At 40.6% G+C, this 15,052-nt stretch overlaps 1 protein-coding gene across 1 annotated transcript in view; it reads right to left on the bottom strand.

Moving 5' to 3' along the window:
• Positions 1 to 15,052, bottom strand: part of LOC120427279 (uncharacterized) — a 255,636-nt gene that overhangs the window by 132,647 nt on the left and 107,937 nt on the right. The gene's annotated exons all lie outside the window — the stretch shown is intronic.

The following is a 15,052-nucleotide window of genomic DNA, read 5'->3' as shown; positions in this document are numbered from 1 at the left end:
GAGCCATTATAGGGGAAATATACCCATTTTAATCACTCTAAGCCAGGGGTGCGGACCGGAACTAATGTTTGACAAAAGTTGAAAAAGAAGACAATATTTTTTCATTATATAATTTTGAAAAGGTTCTTTTAAAGTAAACAAATAAATAAACTAGATTGCAAATAAGATTATTGGTTTTAGGAAAGAAAAACAAAAATAACTGTAAAAAATGTGTTTTATTATCATTGACTATAAAAAAATATCAAAAATTCATTGGTCGTTGCAAATTTTTTTAAAGATTAATTTCTTCAACACAACAAAATATTTCAAAAATCAATGAGGCATGATTAAATTTATTAAAACTAAATTTGGATTCTAATCCCCTTACAAAAAAAATATACTTTTTACGTTGTTGTTCAAATTTATAACAAAATATTTCAAAATGGTTTTAAACATACTCCAAATTCAAAAAATGTTGAAAAATGTATATTGAATAGTTTAAAAATTTTATTTTTCAAATCTCAGTAAATTATTGAAATTTATGAAAAAAAGTATTGTTCCCTGATTTTTTCACTCATTTTGATATTTTTTTGTTTATAAATGAAAAAAGTTGCAGTGATCTTTCTTTTCAGTATGAATAATTTGCTTTTTAAAAGTTATTCTTAAAAATTCCAAAATTTTTTGCTTACTAATTTAACAGCATCAGTTTTATCAAGGTATGATAGATTTGGGATCCCTGAACACGCTCCAACCAACAGAGCTAAAAATATTCCCAATGGGTTAATATGCAAAAAGAGAGTGACCTTTTAGTTGGGCTCTGGTTAAGTAATGTAGCTTGGATGTAAATGCTAAGCAATGTGAGCAATGCCAAACGGCAAAAGTGGAAAATAATGCGTAAATTGAACTACTCTTAGCAAAATTGCGTCCAAAACGCACCGAAGCTCGGAGTCCAGCTGCGTCGCCTTGCCTGGGCCCTCTGCATGCGCTCCAGCTGCACCGAGTCCCCGGAGATCATGACCACCCCACCGGACGACCTATTCGTCGGTATTTCGTTAGCGCTGACGATAATCCGTTCGATTAGTGTGCCCTTTCGACGACCCTTCGACCATGCTCAGCAGGCCAAGCAGCAGTACACAAATCGTAGACTTTCATTCCGAGCAGTTTCGGGATTCCCACTTTTTTACGACTGACAACGAAAACAAAGCGCGTCCTTGAGCGCAAAGTGTGCAGAAATTGATGTACTATCTTCCGTCAATCGAAGCATGTACATATTTGTGTGCTGCATTCTCGCGAATCACACATATTCGCATCTCGGCCGTAGATTGCAAGATTTACGAGCAAACTACTCTCTGAGCACGCCACACATACCACTGAGCTGGATTTATAAACAACCGTTTGGCAGTATTCCTGCTCAATAACTTGACGGCTTTCCAATTACGGACGTAGAAATGATGCTCTTGCAATAAGATCGTTGCAGGCAGCGTGTTATCTCGATTAATCGTTTCGTTATTCTCTGGAACTTAACTCTAATGAATCGTTTTGGAAGTTTTTAACCTTGACTGGTCACGCAAGTTCAAGCCGGCTACGAAAGCAACGGCGTTAAAATCCACGCCGTTGACTGATGTTATTTCGGCCAAGAACTCAAACCCGACGGTATCCCGCGTTGGGTCCACAGATGCTCCATTGTTAGATGGTAGTCATCTGGGAAGTGTTTGCCCGTCGGGGGTGAGTTCTCTAGGCAGATGGCCGTTGCGCGCCACGCTTCGCCGTACCTCACCAGCCGCATGCGGTACAGCTTGGTTGGTATAGGAAGATGGTACGACATGGCGTTATCTGCGACGGACTTTTATGAAATTGTCCGCCACAGATCCCGGTCATGACCACCACCCTCCTACCTTCAGCGCAGAGCTTATCGGTTCGCTCCATCTGCGCCCAGGGTCCGGCATTAACTTGGCCATTCAGCTGCACGCAGAATGTTAGTGTATCGGCAACTGCGCGGTATTTGTCGTCGGTAAAGGCTGTCCGCGACAGCATGTGACAAAGATGCAACTCTTTGTCCACCTTTAAGTCCACCTTCATCACTCTTTCCGCCGTGGACAGCCCCTTTTCGACCTTGGGTTTTGGGCGATACTGCAAAGTAAACCCGTTTTGCTTTTTTTTTTTTGAACTATAGTTTAAGTTGATTAACAGAACAGAATCATAGCCTTTTCAAAAAAAAATATTGAAATACGCTACATATTCGCTCGTAGAGCAAAAACGAAAGGGTCAAATCCTTAAACATTCAGAATATGTAAAAATATTTAGATGATTCTTAAATTTCCGAGTTAAGGTGAAGCCGTTGATCATTTTCGAAGAAAATTGATCATCACTATAAAATATTCTGTATTAAATTCATTTTAACGAATTTCTTCACCAAAAGGAATCAGCATGTGCCGGTTGTTGCCTTCTTGAAGCCACTGAAAGAATTTTTGATCTAAATCAAATGTGTTTCAAAATTTATATAATTTTGTGGTACAGTCATTGACGACCTAGTTGGCAATCATTGATTAATGACGATTTCCATAACTTTGCAAGGAATTGGATAATCGTTACCAAAAGGAATCAGCATGTGTAGGACACTATTCTAAACAACTTGTAGAAGGAATTTTGTCAAAATATTGATAGCGACGCAAAATTTATATGTATGAACGAAAAATCATGGCAATGATGGAAGTCTTCACGTTAAATCCAAAAAAACTGAAAAAAGAATCGTCAAACCGTTGTAACGTCACGGCAGAATGTGTCAGTTATGGTTTATTTTGAGAAAATTACCCATTTGATGCTCCATAAATTGACCTTAACATAATTGTCCCATTTGTAAAGTTTTTTTTTTTTTAATTTTAACGAAAAAAGTAGTTTTATCATTAAATTGTAAGTGTTGACAAATTTTACCCGATGACGGAATTTGACTCCAGCTTCTGGGATAGCAAAAAAAAACGTTACTTAATCCACCCTTAGGTGGTTGGTGCCTTCCTCACATTTGGAGGGTAATGCTATCCAAAATAGATACAAAAGGGCGGACCTTTCAGTGTTCTATCAACTTGATGCATTATTCATACCGTCAGATTGGGTATAGTCAGATCTTCATAATTCAGGGCTCTTATGTGCTTATAACTTTTGATAGGGTTGTCAGATCTGCAATCTATAAAACTCGTTGGAAAGGTCTTTTGATTACCTATCCAACGACCTGTCGCATGATAGATCCGGACAACGTTTTCAACAATATATATGAGATCCGGCCTGAAAAAAGTTCATAAATAACACTTAAGTGCGTATAACTTTTGATAGGGTTGTCAGATCTGCAATCTTTTGAACTCGTTGCAAAGGGCTTTTAATTACCTATCCAACGACAGGTCGCATGATAAATCCGGACAACGTTTTCATCGAAACATATCAGATCCGGCCTCTAAAAGGTTCATAAATAACACTTAAATGCTTATAAATTTTGATAGGGTTGTCAGATCTTCAATGTCTTGGACGCGTTGGAAAGTTCTTTTGATTACCTATCCAACGATAGGTCGCATGAGAGATCCGGACAACGTTTTCATCGAAATATTTGAGATCCGGCCTCCAAAAAGTGCATAAATAACACTTAAGTGCTTATAACTTTTGATAGGGTTGTCAGATCTCAAATGTTTTTGACGCATTGGAAAGGTCTTTTTATTACCTTTCCAAAAATGTATAGCATGACAGGTTTTCTTACAAAAACCACCCTTTTTACAATCTTCCGGACTATTGTTAAAATCGTTTTTTTAGCATAACTTTTGAAGTACTTTACTAAACTTCATAATTTTCAATAGGGACTTATGGGACCCCAAGACGAATCGAATGAGACCAAAACGGTCCAAATCGGTTAAGCCAGTGCTGAGATAATCAAGTGCATATTTTTTGGTGCACAGACCCACATCCCTACACACACACACACACACACACACACACACACACACACAGACATTTGCTCAGAATTTGATTCTGAGTCGATATGTATACATGAAGGTGGGTCTAGGAGGTAAAACTAAGAAGTTCGTTTTCTGAGTGATTTTATAGCCTTTCCTCAGTAAGGTGAGGAAGGCAAAAATATATTATTATAAGCGGATGATCAAGTAAAATTTAGGTCCCGGCCTACAAACAAAAAAAATATTTCCGAATGTTACATCATTTAAGGTTTGGGCGCTCTCCCCATTCAAGCCTTTCGGATTCCTAGGTTCGAGCAGAAACTTGTGATAGAGAACTTGTCTAGAGATCAAGTGCCGACCCCGTGCAAATTATAATTTTGGTCATTAGGTTCAATTTTGGACAAATTAGCAAGTCTGCACAAAAAATATTTGCACACTTGAAATCCCCCGCTCGCCTAGAGTGGTGCGTGTCTCGACTGAGCTTTGTTGCTTTCGACCACTTTAGAACAGTTTTAAACTAGGGTGTGTGTCTTAGACAGTTTTTTTCTGCTGTAGTTTGAGGTGTGCACTTTTGTATAGAGCTTTCCACAAGTTGCACAATTGTCTAAAATACGCTGCAATCTGCAATAGTAAAAAAATCAACCCAATTTTAAGCCCAAAATCAAAACGGAATCATCGCCAACAAACACAAGGGACGCAAAATAAAAAGTCTTCCAACTATCTATTTTGTCAGTTCCTCACCGCTGAGCATTCTGAAGTCGGTGCCCGAACGAGACGTGGTCAGGCTGCTAATTGGGTAGATAAAATGCCACCCTGTCTCCTTCGGCCTCCTCTATTGCTATACCCAATTAAAGATCCCCGAGGGCGGGAGCGCACAGTATTTTGTGCACAGAAAAAGTTCGTGGTCGGTGACGGAACAATGGTCGAACAAGGACACAAACACGGGGGTCCGTCGGACGAACAGTCTATCTGTCTGGCTGTCTGTTTGAGCGAACGGTGTTATTGTTGTTGAACAAAAGGACACTGTTGATGATGCTGGGAAAGGACAATTTCCTCGGAGAGACATCGGATTTGCAGGAAAACACGACTGAAAGCCACTAGAAAAAGGTCCAAACTTTTAACGTAATTGGTTGACCACACACCAAAAAATAATCGTGTAATTTTCCGTCTATTTGATGCACATAACTGGAGCGTCAAATATCACGCAAAATCACATCAGTTTTGAAAATTACATGATCGCTTTTTGACCCTCTAACAAGCATTGAATTTTACATCAACAGATTATTGGACGATGTAATCTTTGAATTGATGTAATTTTACTGTGCTACTGCTGGTTGAGGTGTGATTTTGAGGTTAGAATTCAAAAGAGTCAGATTCATAGCTATTTGTTTTATTATTTCACATAAAATATAGATTTTTTCACTTTTTACAATTATCAATTGTACAAACACTTTTAGTTCGCAATTAACTTGAAATTGTCACTTCTCACTGGCTGCTTCTGTTTCCGCCCAGAACAAAAAAAAAATACAAACTGCTGTCAGCAATTGGTTGCCAATAATTGTCCGAAAGGGGGACTGTAGGTAGACCTGGTCACCTGGGTCAGTTGGATCAGTGCGGCCATGCCTCGCTTGTAGGGAAAGTTCCTTATTTCACCGCAGCAACGCACTTTAATCAACACAATCGTCTCTGGATCAGATCATATGTCCCCCAACGATGCGACGGAACCTGGCAAAGAAAGTGCAAACCATTGTTCAATAAACTGATCCGTTGTATTCAAATTCGGCTTACCTTGTTGACCACCTGCAATATGACCGGCAACTCAGCTGACTTGGTCCGGGAATCTTCACTTGTTCCGTGAAGAATCCGGCCTTTCACCGGTTATTTCAAAGGACGCACACAACGGTTCTGGCGAGCAATCAGCACCTCAACACAGAATTGTCCATTAGTCAATGAATAAATAAATTCTTAACTCTGAATTCACCAAAAATATTAATGTTTTGTAAATTAAAATTTGCGCTTGCACTCAACAAGAGAAGCTGGTGATAAAGATGGCTGACGTTTGACAAAGCATGCTGCGATGCTTGTTTGAGCCGTCAGTTTAACGTCTAAAATTGTGGTTCGTTTGCTGTAAAATTACATTTCTTTTGATGCTCCAACTATGTGCATCATATGACACTGAATATTACATCAAATCAGTCAGATTCGTCAAAAGACCGAAATGTAAAATCACAATGCTATGATTTTGACGTTTGTGAAAGCGATTAAGTTTCATAAGATGTAAAATTGTGTTCAATGTTTGATTACGTGCTTTTTTTGTCCGTTGGGATCATGATTACGTTAAGTGTGATTTTCTCATTTTTTTAGTGTGCATAGATTATTCTGGCGTGATTCTGGCTCAATTTAAGTCGATAAGTTCAACCAGTTTTGATAAAGGTCGGCTAGTGTCTAAAAGGTCGATTATTGACAAATATTTTGACTAGTGTTGAGTGGGTCATCCAGCAGTTTCTTTGATTTCGTTTGACTAGAGTCGAATAGGACGACTGGTGTTAAGTAGGTCGACTGTTTTGAAAAGTTCAAGTAGGTCAACAAGTACCGAATTGAAGGAATATGATGACAGCTGTGAATTAGGACAACTGGCGATTAATGTTCGTCTGACCGCAAAAAGGCCGACTGGTGTAAAATAGGTCGACGTATCGTCGCTTGTGTGCTATCACGTCTGTTGTAAAAAGATAGGACGTCAAATAGCTCGACGCATGTCAAAATATCACAAGCTTCAAATAGATCAAAAGTCACTAATAGTCCTATTACTGTTGATTAGTACGACTATCACTGATTGGTTCGATAAGTATCGATTAGGTCGACTGTGTGTCCGCGTAGTGGAATCATTCTCCAAGCAAACTTTCCCTGATCCCTCATCGGACAACCCCCAAATCCGGATGAGACAATGCACGTCCCTGGTTCTGAAACAGCTCAAATCCTCCGTGGTTTGTTTGTTGGTTTTGGCCACTCTCCTTTGCTTTCTCCGACCCTGCTCGACAAATAAAGATGTTTTCCGTGAGTTTCGCTGTAAGCGGCGGTCGTCCGGCCGAAAAGTGTGGAACGTGACACTCTGTTGCGCACTGCTGGCTGGCTGCTCCGGTCGTCGAGGTTTGTTTTCCGAGCGAATGAACCTCAACCAACGGAACGTGCAATCAACCAGCAGAGTCCAGCATCGATTCCGTCCGAAGGGGAGGGAGGGGGGTAGTACAAATTCAAATATGTCAAGGAAGAGCTTTCGGGGCAGCGGTGGGAGAGTTCGGTTTTGTTAGACTAGGACACAGGGATAGTTGTTTCCCAGAAGTTTGGTTTGTTTGTCGACGCAGGCGGCAACTTTTAATAAGCTATCGCAGGTTCTGGCAGACAGGATTTTCGGACCATACAGAGTGATCGGGGAGATGTCCTGTTGTTCGGGATGAGCAGACGAAGTTGGATGACTCTGGGAAAGTTTTGTAATTATACTGAACTGGTCAGAACAAGATAAAGGGACAAAGTTTGGGGTAATTAGGGACTATGTTGGGATTTTTATCCGAAAAGTTGTGTATACTTGGAAGAAGTGATGGAATGTTTGTTAAGGATGAAATGACAGTTATCACTAATGGGTCAATGACCGATTTGACAGCATTGACAGCATTATTTCACTTTCGCTCTACCTCCAGTTTACTCAACATATCACATCAACCATCAGTCTTATGGACAAGAAAAGAAGTCCGTATCACGAGCAAAAACCGTATAAAACACTTGGAAGTATACCATCGAAAGCGGGATTTATCTCAGAAAACAATTCCTACAACAGTACGTCAATCAGTTCAACTGTAACACTTGTCGCTTGCAACTGCAAACAAAAAAAACTTCGCACTCGTTCGCAATCCAATACGTGCGAGCTTTTCGCTTTCCCAACGACGATGCATTCCATTTCCACTCGAACGCAGCCAGGAAAAAACGCAATAAAGCCATTATCGCTCTTATCCTGCTCGTGTGTCCTCGATGGGGTTCGTACTCCTCGGCGGTAATGGACGGCGGCGGCGGCGTCGTCGTGAAGAATGTCCCCGGCAAGTGGTTGGGCGTCGTTGGAGAAAGTGTTCCACCGAATGTGTTTGACAAGATTGGTGGGAAGAAGTTTTTTTGTTCTTTTTTCATGGAAAGAAACTTTAGTTTGGATTGCAAAGGACACGTGGTAGTCGCATACGTCAGTTCAACAAAAAAAAAATCAAGCGCCTTCATCCTTGCATTCTTTCTTGTACGCAGTGAACTGTCTCTTTTCAGCTGGGTGTAGCAGCTGAGAAAAAAAGTACTTTTCGTAACTGTTACATGAGAAAAGTCTTGTACTTGAAAACAGTTTAAATGTCAAATACTTGCATATTACGTATCATCTTTTATTTCGGTACTTTTTGTATCCTTGCAGCACTGATGGCACATATCGTAGGTACGAGCAAAAAATCTACAGCTCTTCTAAGGGTTCATTTTCACCATCTCTCAAAAACAAAAATCCACCACCAGCTGGTCCTAAACACTCGACCGACTTACTTACGCTCTTCTTCCACGACATTTATTCGATCTTTATCGAATTCGATAGTTCCAGTGCACACGCTCACCCTCATAGCTCGATAATGTGCACTATCCGGGCTTGGAAAGTGTCAGGAACCCCTCCTTCCACCCTCCACACTCGAGCTGGCTAGCTGGCTGGCTGGGAAAGCCATGAATTTTTCATACGCGTGCCGACACTTCCACGTGTGCGACTTTCTTTTTTGTTGCGCGTGTAAAAGAAGCCTTTCTTTCCAGGAAATGCAAAATTTTCTTGGCGGCACGTGTTTGAGCTGTCACAGACAAGCACGTGGAAAATTGTCGCACGGAAACGCCGATAATAACCGTGGAAGTACGGTGTAATGAGCGTTTGATTGGGCAGGGAAACTTTACAGGTTTCGACTTAGTTTTTTTTCGTTTGGACCTTATTTAAAAACTTATTGGACCTTATTTCAAAAAAAATCCAGATCAGGGTTGTTAAACTATCAAAATATCAGCTCTCAGCAACTACAATTATCCCGCCTAAATATTCATGCCTCAAATACAACTGCTTTTCTCTCCTTATCTCTCGCATTTCCGCTTCCACGATCATCCTACCACAACAGCGTTTAACCACAAAAGCCGCCACAAAACCAATTTCGCAAACGCAGTTTAACGGGACGTCATGCGTGGTCGGCTCCTAATCGCTATCTCGCGTTCTCTCATTGCAGTTTTCGGAGAGATTGAGAGACTCGGCGGTGAGAGCGCATTGTCGAGGAAAAGAGGAGGAGTGATAGAGAGAGAGAGAATGACATCGCTGGAAATCACGAGACACAAGAAGAGATCTCACAAGCTATATTGATGGCCGCTATACTCTCGGATGTTTTTGGTGCATAGATAATCAATTGATAGCTTATCTATCACTCATTTGCAACACTGGTCCAGGTATTGCTTAAGCTGTATTCTCTTCGTTATTAGTCTTTAGGTTGTCCAAATGAGTACAGTTTTAGTCCTATGGGATCACTCAAGTTGAACTCTTCTCTACGGGATAGTTTGCGTAACAGATTTAGAAATCGGACCCCATTGTGGGATTAGGTCGGTGATATAACACCGGACATAAACAAAATTTGTTCCCAGTAACTATCCTTCGGTCACAACCGTCCTGAAAACTTTTAATTTCTGCCCCGAAAACGCTACGTTGATGTCCTCAATCAAGGGTTAGCAACACTGTTACCAGAGTAACGAATAGCTAGACGAAGTAAAACTGCTCCAAGGGTTTTTTTCGCCACTTTTTGTCGTCGTCGCAATAGTTCAGCCCTGAGGTCGTATTTTCCCATTTTAGTAAGTGAAAATGGTTCAACGTCAGTGCCGACTCTCCGCAAATGTTGTACAGGAAAAAAAAACCTGAAACGGATTTTTTCGTGCTTCGTTGAAAAAAGCTTTCTCAACGAACGAAAAGCTCGTGGAATTACATGCTAATCTCTGGACACGGCTGGACCAGTGATAATCCTCCGTTCCAAAGTGCGTTTTGTGCTGGTGGAAAAAGTTTAGGTGTGAGCTTTTAATGGAATTGGTTTAACTAGCGTTTCCTAGGAATTTAATTTGATTCTGAAAAATTATCTCCCTAAAAGTCGAACAATTCCTAATGGAGACGCATGGCTAATGGCGAACCGTTAAGGATTAATGCGAAAATCTCTCCAGACAGCGATTTCTCAGGCAGTGCCAAACCACTACGCCAGAAATTGTCTTCCTACTCCGATGGCACCGCCTACCACTCCAAACTGCATATTTACATAGTGGCCCCTCCACCTTGTTTATCCCCTCACGGCAAAATCAATAGAAGAAAAGCTTTTCCTCTTTCCACCCCGCCCAAAAGGAAGCCCCAGGAAATCCATCCGGAAAACAGATTAATTCAAATATATTTCATTCGTCGAGCGCTTTTATTGAAATTCATTTGCTGCCGCAGTGGAATCCATTTCCATCCCGATTTCACCACCTTTTTCCTCGCACCATCACATTTAGAAGTAACGAAATAAATGTGTAAAATATTACCCGCAGCTTCTCTGCGAAACGAAACGAGATCCATTTCGGGAAGCCCTTCTGGAACTTTAGGTAGGGGGAGGAGGGGGAGGAAGGGGTACGATGGAAATTCTGGCGCTGCAAATTGCTTACAAAACGAATCGGAACGAAAATTTTCACTAGTCAGTTTGCCCCGGGAATGGAAGGCAACGGTTGGAAATAGCTGGCACGTTCTAATTGCATCAATTGGATTAGGATTGTAATCGAGATCGAAATTATGTAGCATTTGTGGTGGCTTATAAGTGAAACTGATATTGTGTATGATAGCTTTAGTGAAACCTGCAAAAAATGCATTTAAATGTAAAAGTTAACAAGTCTGATTAAGTCCTGTCAAACAGTCAGTTTCAGTTTCAGTTTCTGTTTCATTTTCTGTTTCAGTTTCAGTTTCAGTTTCTGTTTCAGTTTCTGTTTCGGTTTCTGTTTCAGTTTCTGTTTCAGTTTCTGTTTCAGTTTCAGTTTCAGTTTCTGTTTCTGTTTCAGTTTCTGTTTCAGTTTCTGTTTCAGTTTCTGTTTCAGTTTCTGTTTTAGTTTCAGTTTCAGTTTCTGTTTCCGTTTCTGTTTCAGTTTCTGTTTCAGTTTCTGTTTCAGTTTCTGTTTCAGTTTCTGTTTCAGTTTCTGTTTCAGTTTCTGTTTCTGTTTCAGTTTCTGTTTCAGTTTCTGTTTCAGTTTCTGTTTCAGTTTCTGTTTCAGTTTCTGTTTCAGTTTCTGTTTCAGTTTCTGTTTCAGTTTCTGTTTCAGTTTCTGTTTCAGTTTCTGTTTCAGTTTCTGTTTCAGTTTCTGTTTCAGTTTCTGTTTCAGTTTCTGTTGACTATTCTCAAACTCTTTCGTTGATTTAATTTTTGCCACTATTTGCTTTTGTTAGCTCAGCAACCACTCGAATCCCGTTTATCTTGCCGGATCCGTTTTCAATTTCCATCTGGCTATCCGAAAAGCCATTGTTCTTCCTTAGCAGATCCTTTTAAATTCTGCCGTCTGAGGGAATGGATTAAATTGACGCTCCAGTACTTATGAAACTCATCCTGCTTCCAGAACGCCACAGCAACCCAACACGAACACTGGAGACACTCGCCAGGGTTTCCGGTTCCGGGTCCTTTCCAAAGTTCCAAGCAGGCCCTCTCCAGTGCAATATAAGAGTGGTGCAGCAAAGAAGGACGAACAAAAAAAAACAGGACAAACAACAACAACCGGGAGCACTATAACGTATCAGGGAAATTTATTTACGTAATATGCAAATGAAATTTTCACTACTAACATTTCAGTTCCCGGCGCTCTTGGCCATTGTTTTGTCCTTCCAGACACATACACAAACACAAACACAAAGGAAGGCTGGTGGTGACGACGGTGTGAGGAGGTGCCAAGTAAATTATGGCCGTTGGTTCCTGGTGAGAGTATGTGTGAGCGTTTTTTTTTTTTGCAGATTTCGTTTTGGAAACCGGGATTTGAAGCACTTTCTGGTCAGAGCAAACCATTTGGGAAATAGTTTCGCCTCTGAGCTAGCATTTTCCGAAAACGTTCAGAAGACTTTTCCCCTCCCTGTTTGTCGGGCTTCCGGAGGAAATTATCGCTATTGAGTTATTGAACTCGACGTGCTTATCAAAGCTGTGTAAATCATTCGCAGCGAGCATGCTCAACGATAACGGAATTGGCCCGGGGGTCCGTTTTAACGGCCAGCAATTATCTGCTGAATCGAGCAGCTTTTTTGTGACTGAGCGGAAAAGAGTGAGGAAAAACCGGCTCGATTAGACCCCAGGGCATGAAGCAGCTCCTGGAGTAGATTGTCACCGTTTTGCTGCAGCTCGTCGGAAATGGAAGAAAACCCTCCAGAACGGTTCATTAACGGTTTGTGGTATATTAGAAAGCATAGCTTTTTCAGAGAAGAAGCCCACCCTCGGGACTTGGACCATAAATAAGTATCAGGTTACGGTGGTCTTGCTGCTTTTTCAAGAGTTACTCCTTTCAGCCTTCAGCCATTTGTTCCTTGTAAACACATTTTTAAAGTGGAAATAAGTTCCGGTTTCTCAGATTCAACCTTCTTGTTGTGAAAGTTTTTAAAAAGGATTTCTGAATCATACCTGAAATGAAAATGAAAACAAATTATCAGGCCAAAGTATCTACAATCTTAAATAGAATTCCCAAAAAAAAAACGATCTTCCTCATCAAGTTGGACAGTGATTTACAGTAAACTTCCCTTTAAAAAGCATCTTCAAACATTTTCCCCCTGCCCAATTCTTCACAAACGATTAACTCCTGAAAACTTTTCCACGCCACTTTCGGAATAACTCACTTTCCTGACACTTTTGATAGTGCTTGAAAATTTTGCTCTGCAGTCAAGAAAAAAAAAAGGCTTCAGCAACTGTCCAACCCCACGGGTCTTACTGGCAAGCAGAGAAGGAAAAAAAAACTAAAACTTCCTAATGGAATGACCTCGTCCTTTCAAGAGATCATCAAAGTTGCGAGCGGTGGTATAAATCTTCAACTCTTCAGTGGCCACAATGGGTCGCAAAAGTTGAAAGAGTGAAACACGAAAAAAAGGAGGGGGAAAAAAATGCAATTTTCTTAAAGTTTTTGCATTTTTCCCAACCCAACCTTCCAGAAGCCCTTTTCGCCGAGAAACGTGAAAATTTTTCGCATTAATTTCAAAATTAAATTAATTAAACTTAATCTCTTATCTTGTCAGTAATGCATTTGCCGAAGCAGCAGCGCCAAGTTTGCTGAAATACGTTTCCACACTCCCACGCCGGTTCCGGTGTGACCCTCGTCGGGGAAATTTCTAACTTATATCCACCACTTGGAAATTTCTTCCCTTTTTTTTGGGACTTGGCGAATCCTTGAGAGTTTTATTTTCTGGAAGCTTTAAAATGTGCAGGAAAAGTTGTCACCATGCTCGTTTTCAACTTGCAACAGATGGAATAATTTATGCAAAAAAGCACTATGGAACAACAGAACTACTATCAAACAAATACAGCATACTAAAGTGAATAAAAATGTTGTTGCATTTTTAAAACAATGTTTTATGATTTAGGCAGCTCTTAAAAGTTAGTAATAATCTGAAGCAAGATATGTTCAAGACATCTCATTTAAATAACATTTATTTTGACGCAATTTTAATTTGAACATCAACTTCAGCTATGTTTTTCACCTCCGAAACAGCTAGTAAGTATTTGTCCAAGTATACCACTAAATGCAATTCACTGAAAACTTTTCCCAAAACTGTTCTCCGTCATCATCCGCAGAAGTGCCCATCTGCGATGATGGTCATCTTAAAGCAGTGTTGCCAACTTCCTCTTCTCCCCCCAGTCAAACAAACCAGAACCGAACCTACCGCAACCAGTGTGCAACTACTTTTCCTTCCTCTAAAAATAATCTTCAATTAATTTTATTTCAACATGAACGCAAAACTTTGCGCCAAAATGTGCCCTCGTTGAGAAACTTTCGTCAAAGTATATTTTTTTCCTAGTTCCCCAAAAGAGAAGTGTTGGCAGCAGCAGCAACTTTCACGAAGAATGAACTCAAGTTTCTCACTCAGTCACTTTTGCCTTCCAGGGACCAGCAGTCGGCACTGCAAAACCAAGCGGGTGGCCGGGTTCCTCGATGAAGTGCGTTCCGGGCTCGTCCCACTCTCTTTCCCTAAATTTGATGGGCAGTTACGAAAAGTGGAAGTGAAAGCTGGCTGCACCTTGGCTTGCGCTGGAATGGGGGTTTGGAAATGGTGTGAAATTTGCCTTCAGGGGACGGTTTTTTTTTCAGGTCAACCAGTTACATATAAAAACTAACTTAATCCACCTATGTGGTTGGAGCCTTCCTCACTCATTACCAACAATGGCTGATTTGATGGGGTTGTACACAAATTTCATCTACTTTTTAGATCCGGAATAAAAATGTACATAAATATCACTTAAGTGACCATATCTCGAGACAAGGTTGCCAGATCTTCAATGTTTTGGACTCGTTGGAAAGGTCTTTTGATAACCTATCCAACGATGGGTCGGATGGTGGATCCGGACATAGTTTACATACATTTAATTGAGATCCGGCTTCCAAAAAGTACATAAATATCACTTAAATGGCCATATCTCGAGACAGGGTTGCCAGATCTTCAATGTTTTGGACTCATTGGAAAGGTCTTTTGATAACCTATCCAACGATGGGTCGGATGGTGGATCCGGACATAGTTTACATACATTTAATTGAGATCCGGCTACAAAAAGTACATATATATCACTTAAGTGACCATATCTCGAGACAGGGTTGCCAGATCTTCAATGTTTTGGACTCGTTGGAAAGGTCTTTTGATAACCTATCCAACGATGGGTCGGATGGTGGATCCGGACATAGTTTACATACATTTAAGTGAGATCCGGCTACAAAAAAGTACATAAATATCACTTAAGTGACCATATCTCGAGACAGGGTTGCCAGATCTTCAATGTTTTGGACTCGTTGGAAAGGTCTTTTGATAACCTATCCAACGATGGGTCGGATGGTGGATCCGGACATAGTTTACATACATTTAAGTGAGA

The sequence above is a fragment of the Culex pipiens genome, chromosome 1 (assembly GCF_016801865.2).
Source record: "Culex pipiens pallens isolate TS chromosome 1, TS_CPP_V2, whole genome shotgun sequence".
Classification (NCBI taxonomy): Eukaryota; Metazoa; Arthropoda; class Insecta; order Diptera; family Culicidae; genus Culex; species Culex pipiens.
The sequence above is the reverse complement of the archived record's forward strand: the minus strand, read 5'-3'. Positions and strand labels throughout refer to the sequence as shown.